This window comes from Oncorhynchus mykiss, chromosome 16 (genome assembly GCF_013265735.2).
Source record: "Oncorhynchus mykiss isolate Arlee chromosome 16, USDA_OmykA_1.1, whole genome shotgun sequence".
Classification (NCBI taxonomy): domain Eukaryota; kingdom Metazoa; phylum Chordata; class Actinopteri; order Salmoniformes; family Salmonidae; genus Oncorhynchus; species Oncorhynchus mykiss.
Window position 1 is genome coordinate 50,967,743 of NC_048580.1, and position 7,861 is coordinate 50,975,603.

The following is a 7,861-nucleotide window of genomic DNA, read 5'->3' on the forward strand; positions in this document are numbered from 1 at the left end:
GTGTATGTAAACTTCTGACCCACTGGGAATGTGATGAAAGAAATTAAAGGTGAAATGAATCATTCTCTCTACAATTATTCTGACATTTCACATTCTTAAAATAAAGTGGTGATCCTAACTGACCTAAGACAGTGAATCTTTACTATGATTAAATGTCAGGAATTGTGAAAAAGTGAGTTTAAATGTATTTGGCTGAGGTGTATGTAAACTTCCGACTTCAACTGTATATATTTCACAGGACTTTAAAGCCTTAATATGACATGAGCTGGAAAAGTGTTTCAGCAATGGTGTTTACAAGCTCCATCTTGACTTGCTGTGTTATAGGCTACAGGGTGGATTGCTCTACATTCAAGACAGTAACAGGTATATTTTAACATATCGTCTACAAAAAAAATCTGCTTCCACTTCTATTCCCAGTTAGACCATGCTTATCCTCAGCATACGTTCACTGTAGAAAAGGAGCAGTACAATCCCTGACAGTACAATCCCTGATTTATCAACAATTATGCAAAACTGAAAAATGGTTGCCTACGCCTTATCGGGTGTGTCCCCAATTACCTGTAGGGAGGATAATAAGTGGGGAGGATGATAAGGATAATAGGGATAATAAGATCATGCATAGTGAACCAGTCAAGTCACTGCATTGTATAAGGACAGGTATAGTAACAGCAGCCATGAATCCCAGTCCATCTGAGTCCATGTATTCAATCTGAATGTAGTCAATGTATTGTACATGTCAGCCATTACCGACCCTCATTCAATATTTATCTGCAGGTTAAGCAGGTAGAAGTAGAGGATGAATCGAGTTAAAGCTGACAGCCGGAATAAAATATGAACATCTACATTTCTTCTGAAGGCTTGTCCCATTTTGGTACCCTTACCTCAAGGAACTTCTTATTGATTCTAACTAGCCATCAACACAAATGGTGAAAAACTGGTTATTGCAATAACCAGAGACGAATACATTAGCATAATGCCTGTTATTTTCCAGCATGTCTTGCATGAAATGCGTCGAATGAAACAGGTTTGTTCTAGTGAGGTGAGGCATGGCAGGAGAGCAGCAGCACCAAGCCTTCATTTACAACTGAACATAATACAGGGAGCAATATTGCCCTCTGCTGTTCAATTCACATGTAAATAGATACTTCATCAAGTAAATGTTTTTTACTTGAAGGAGAAAAGAGAGGAGGCCTACTAGTAAGAAAAGGCGTAGAAGCATACATAAAGGTTGACATCCTGGCTTCTCAATCACACATATGATATCATTAGAGTTCAGGATTGGACCGTAACATAGTATGCGTAGGATTCAGGGACTTCTCAGAAACAGACGTGTTGTACAGATCTGGAACTAGTACCGTGTGCTACAATTAAGGATATACATTGAACAACAACCAATCAAGGCATGAATCTGCAATAAATAAAACCAAAACTGCACACAAAACTGCAGACTACCACATTCTATGCATCTGAATGGTACAGTGACTTTTCTGTGTATTTGTTTTAAGCTATACATTAGTAAACTCATACATCTTGATTGAATTAAACAAACAAGTGGTAGGCTAACCCATAAGCCCTAAATGTGCAGAGAATATACTGTATATGCAGGATATGCAGGGAATTCCATATCAACTCCAGTCAAATTAGTGTGTTAGATCTGTTGGTTTCTGTTGTCAAGATGTGGATGGCAGCAATTCCTTGAATGGATTGATTCCTAATCAGACATGACTAATCTTGGCTCGTTCCTGTCTCCGTGAAATGGTGGAATGCATTGGCTTCCCTTTGTTTGCCAACCAGTCTCGCTGGGCCCCTGATATTGAGTCAAACCCAAGCCAGCTCACAATGAGGAACAAATCCCAACTCAAATCTCATAGCCTGACGATGGCACCGGCTATTGATTCCTTTCATAACCCTTGTACCATCATAGCAGGGTGTCTCCCTTCCCCCACACCACCTCTGTAAAGTAATTACAAAATATATTATTTTATTTTGCGTCCTCTGTATCAGGTTCTCATCTTTGAAAGCAGTGGCTCAAATTAAATTCTGCCATCTGATAATGAAATCTATTAGGTCCTCCTGGAACTGTCCAGACTGGCAAACAATGCCCCATACAAGCCCTGGTAATAACCAGGAACAATAGAACCTGCTTGTCTTGGCAGCAGAAATAATAAGCCTTCTGAACCCTCTCACTTGTTTAAACATTTTCAAAGTTTGAACAATAAAGCAACAGCCGTATACTTGTACTTTGGATTTCCACTTCGGGAATTTCTCCTCTTTTTTGGTCTCCCGTCTTAACATCCTTACTGTAATGTGACTGTCAAACCATGTGGTGAGACCACTATAAAAGCCCAAGAACCTCTAGGAATATCCTCAGGAGAAAACGTATCAGTTAAATCTGGCCTTCCAACAGAATGCATACAGAGGGAATCAAAGCTTGAATCTTCAGGTTCATATGTAAAAAAATATATCAATTCATGAATTTGCTCTTAAAATAGCATTTGCTGAGCTATGGCTAAGGCCCTGTCAGCCTTAAGGGCTTGGTAACATTGTTTAATTGGTCTCAGTCTTTCACTCTGTTAATTACTAGATTCCAGGGAGGGGAGAAAAATGCAGAGATGCAGCCAGCTAAAGGCCCAGGGTTGGAGAGAAGAGAAGAATACAAGTGTTGCTATAAGAGAAAAGGTCATGGTTATCACCATAAAGGGCACTGCACAAATGATTAAAGAAGAATAATTGGCTGGAGCTGTTTGTCTAATGGTCACTGCAGGAGGGAAGTAGCCTATCGACAGTGGTGGAAAAAGTACCCAATTGTCATTCTGGAGTTAAAGTAAATCAAATCAAATTGTATTTGTCACATGCCCCGAATACAATAGGCGTAGACCGTACAGTGAAATGCTTACGTACGAGCCCCTAACAAACGACGCAGTTTAATAAATAAAAAAAAAGAAGGATAAGAATAACAAATAACAGTAACAAGTCATTAAAGAGCAGCAGTAAAATATCAATAGCGAGACTATACACAGGGGGGTACCGGTACAGTAATATGTGCATGTAGGGAGAGTTATTAAAGTGACATAATGCATAGATGATAACAACAGAGAGTAGCAGCAGTGTAAAAAGGGGGTGGGAGGGAATGCAAATAGTCTGGGTAGCCATTTGATTAGGTGTTATGGCTTGGGGTTAGAAGCTGTTTAGAAGCCTCTTGGACCTAGACGTGGCACTCCGGTACCGCTTGCCGTGCGGTAGCAGAGAGAACAGTCTATGACTAGGGTGGCTGGAGACTTTTACCATTTTTAGGGCCTTCCTCTGACACCTATAGATGTCCTGGATGGCAGGAAGCTTGGCCCCAGTGATGTACTGGGCCATTCACACTACCCTCTGTAGTGCCTTGCGGTCGGAGGCTGAGCAGTTGCCATACCAGGCAGTGATGCAACCAGTCAGCATGCACTAAAATGGTGCAGCTGTAGAACCTTTTCAGGATCTGAGGACACATGCCAAATCTTTTCCTGAGGGGGAATAGGTTTTGTCGTGCCCTCTTCACGTCTGTCTTGGTGTGCTTGGACCATGTTAGTCTGTTGGTGATGTGGACACCAAGGAACTTGAAGCTCTCAACCTGCTCCACTGCAGCCCCGTCGATAACAATGGGGTCATGCTCGGTCCTCTTTTTCTTGTAGTCCACAATGATCTCCTTTGTCTTGATCATGTTGAGGGAGAGGTTGTTGTCCTGGCATCACACGGCCAGGTCTCTGACCTCCTCCCTATAGGCTGTCTCGTCATTGTCTGTGATTAGGCCTACCACTGTTGTGTCATCGGCAAACTTAATGAAGGTGTTGGAGTCGTGCAGTCATGAGTGAACATGAGTCATGAGGGAGTACAGGAAGGGACTGAGCGTGCACCCCTGAGGGGCCCCTGTGTTGATGATCAGCGTGGCGGATGTGTTGTTACCTACCCTTACCACCTGGGGGCGGCCCGTCAGGAAGTCCAGGATCCAGTTGCAGAGGGAGGTGTTTAGTCTCAGGGTCCTTAGCTTCTTGATGAGCTTTGAGGGCTCTATGGTGACGACGCTGAGCTGTCGTCAATGAATAGCATTCTCACATAGGTGTTCCTTTTGTCCAGGTAGGAATGGGCAGTGTTGAGTGCAATAAATATTACATCATCTGTGGATCTGTTGGGGGGGTATGCAAATTGGATTGGGTCTAGGGTTTCTGAGATAATGGTGTTGATGTGAGCCATGATCAGCCTTTCGAAGCACTTCATGGCTACAGACGTAAGTGCTACGGGTCGGTAGTCATTTAGGCAGGTTACCATAGTGTTCTTGGGCACAGGCACTATGGTGGTCTGCTTAAGACATGTTGGTATTACAGACTAGGACAGGGAGAGGTTGAAAATGTCAGTGAAGACACTTGCCAGTTGGTCAGCGCATGCTCGTAGTAGATGCCCTGGTAATCTATCTGGCCCTGCGGCCTTTTAAATGTTGACCTTTTTAAAAGTCTTACTCACATCGGCTGCGGAGAGTGTGATCACAGTCTTCCAGAACAGCTGGTGCTCTCATGCATGTTTCAGTGTTATTTGCCTCAAAGCAAACATAGAAGTAATTTAGCTTGTCTGGTAGGCTCTTGTCACTGGGCAGCTCTCGCCTGTGCTTCCCTTTGTAGTGTGTAATGGTTTGAAATCCCTGCCACATCCAACAAGCGTCAGAGCCGGTGTAGTATGATTCAGTCTTATCCCTGTGTTGACGCTTTGCCTGTTTGATGGTTCATTGGAGGGCATAGCAGGATTTCTTATAAGCTTCCGGGTTAGAGTTCTGCTCCTTGAAAGCGGCAGCCTTTAGCTCAGTGCGGATGTTGCCTGTAATCCATGGCTTCTATTTGGGGTATGTACGTACAGTCACTGTGGGGACGACGTCATCGATGCACATATTGATGAAGCCAATGACTGATGTGGTGTACTCCTTAATGCCATTGGAGAAGTCCCGGAACATATTCCAGTCTGTGCTAGCAAAACAGTCCTCTAGCTAAGCATCTGCTTCATCTGACCACTTTTTTATTGATCTAGTCTAGGCTTACATTTAGATTTGCCAAATGGAGGGCAAGGGAGAGCTCCGTATGCATCTCTGCGTGTGGAGTAAAGGTGGTCCAGAGGTTTTTTCCCTCTGGTTGCACATTTAACATGCTGATACAAATTTGATAAAACGGAATTAAGTTTCCCTGCATTAAAGTCCCCGGCTACTAGGAGCGTCGCCTCTGGGTGAACATTTTCTTGCTTGCTTATGGCGGAATACAGCTCATTCATTGTTGTCTTAGTGCCAGCATCTGACTGTGGTGGTATGTAAACAGCTACGAAAAAAAAACAATAACTCTCTAGGTAGGTAGTGTGGTCTACAGTTTATCATGAGATCCTCTACCTTAGGCGAGCAATAGCTCGAGACTTCCTTAGATATCGTGCACCGGCTGTTATTTACAAAAATACATAGTGCAGCGTATAACTTCTTTCGTTTTTTTGGCTAAAAAACGTACCCATTTGAAACTGCCTATTTCTCAGGCCCAGAAACTAGAATATGCATATATTAGTCAGATTAGGTTAGAAAACACTCTAAAGTTTCCAAAACTGTCAAAATATTGTCTGTGGGTATAACATAACTGATATTGCAGGCGAAAACTTGAGGAAAATCAAACCAAGAAGTGCTGTTTTTCCTGAAAGCTCTCTGTTCCATTGGATCCATTTAAAGGGATATCAACCAGATTTCTTTTCCTATGGCTTCCTCAAGGTGTCAACAGTCTTTAAACATAGTTTCAGGCTTTTATTTAGAAAAATGAGCGAGAAAGATAACATCACGTCAGTGGATAGCTGGGTGTTCACAGAGTTTTGCTTGTGCAACAGAGTGGGGCAGTCATTGTCTCTCCCTCTCCTATTGAAAAAGCGACAGTCTCAGTTGATATATTATCGATTATATATTTTAAAAACAACCTGAGGATTGATTATAAAAAACGTTTGACATGTTTCTGTGGACATTACGAATACTATTTGGAATTTTTGTCTGCGATGATGTGACCACTTGAGCCTGTGGATTTCTGAACATAACGCGCCAAACAAATGTAGGTATTCTGGATATAAAAATGATCTTTATGGAATAAAAGGAACATTTATTGTGTAACTGGGAGTCTCATGAGTGCAAACATCCGAAGATCATCAAAGGTAAGCGATTAATTTTATTTATTTTCTGACTTTCATGACCAATCTACTTGGCTGCTAGTGTTTGTAATATTTTGTCTACTGAGAGAGGTTCTTACATAAACACTTGTTATGCTTTCGCCTAAAAGCTGTATTGAAATCTGACACACCAGGTGGATTAACAACAAGCTAAGCTGTGTTTTGCTATATTGCACTTGTGATTTCATGAAAATGAAATATTTGTAGTAATTTAATTAGAATTTGACACGTTGCAATTCAGCGGGTGTTGATGAAAATGATCCCGCTAAAGGGATGGGTGCGCCAAGAAGATAACCAGCAAGCTGTATGTCGATACTGTCGTCGTTCAGCCACATCTCCGTGAAGCATAAGATATTACAGTTTTGAATGTCCCATTGGTAGTTTTATCTTCCGCGTAGGTCATCTATTTTATTGACCAAAGATTGCATGTTTGCTAGGAGATTGGAAGGAAGTGGGGGTTTATTTGATCGCCTACAAGTTCTCAGAAGGCAGCCCACCCTCTGGAATCTTTTTCGCCGCCTCCTCTTCACGCAAATCATGGGGATCTGGGCCTGTTCCCGAGAAAGCAACATATCGTTTGCATCGGCCTCGTCAGACTCGTTAAAGGAAAAAAAGGATTCTGCCAGTCCGTGGTGAGTAATCACAGTCCTGATGTCCAGAAGTTATTTTTGGTCATAAGAGACGGTAGCGGCAACATTATGTACAAAATAAGTAAAAAAATAAGTTACAAACAACACAAATAAACGAGCAAAAAACACAATCGATTGGGGAACAGTAAAACGTCTGCCTTCTTCTCCGGCGCCATCTTACAACTAGATACAGTAATAGACAAGTAGAGTAATAATAGTAATAGTAATACAGTAATTAATCAAATCAAATCAAATTGTATTTGTCACATACACATGGTTAGCAGATGTTAATGCGAGTGTAGCGAAATGCTTGTGCTTCTAGTTCCGACAATGCAGTAATAACCAACAAGTAATTTAGCTAACAATTCCAAAACTACTACCTTATAGACACAAGTGTAAGGGGATAAAGAATATGTACATAAAGATATATGAATGAGAAATAGACTCAAGCAAAAAAGAAAGTCATCCAGTAAAGTTTAACTTGAGTAAAAGTCTAAAAGTATTTGGTTTTAAACATAATTAAATTTACCTTTGATAGATACACTACCGTTCAAAAGTTTGGGGTCGCTAAGAAATGTCCATGTCATTGAAAAATAAGCACATTTTTTGTTGATTAACATAACATCAAATTGATCAGAAATACAGTGTAGACATTGTTAATGTTGTAAATGACTATTATAGCTGTAAACGGCTGATTATTTTTTGGAATATCTACATAGGCGTACAGAGGCCCATTATCAGCAACCATCACTCCTGTGTTCCAATGGCACGTTTTGTTAGCTACTCCAGGTTTATCATTTTAAAAGTATAATTGAACATTAGAAAACCCTTTTGCAGTTATGTTAGCGCAGCGGAAAACTGTTATGCTGATTAAAGAAGCAATGAAACTGGCCTTCTTAGACTAGTTGAGTATCTGGAGCATCAGCATTTGTGGGTTCGATTACAGGCTGAAAATGGCCAGAAACAAAGGACTTTCTAATTAAACTGTGAAAAATTGCCAAGAAACCGAAGATCTCGTACAATGC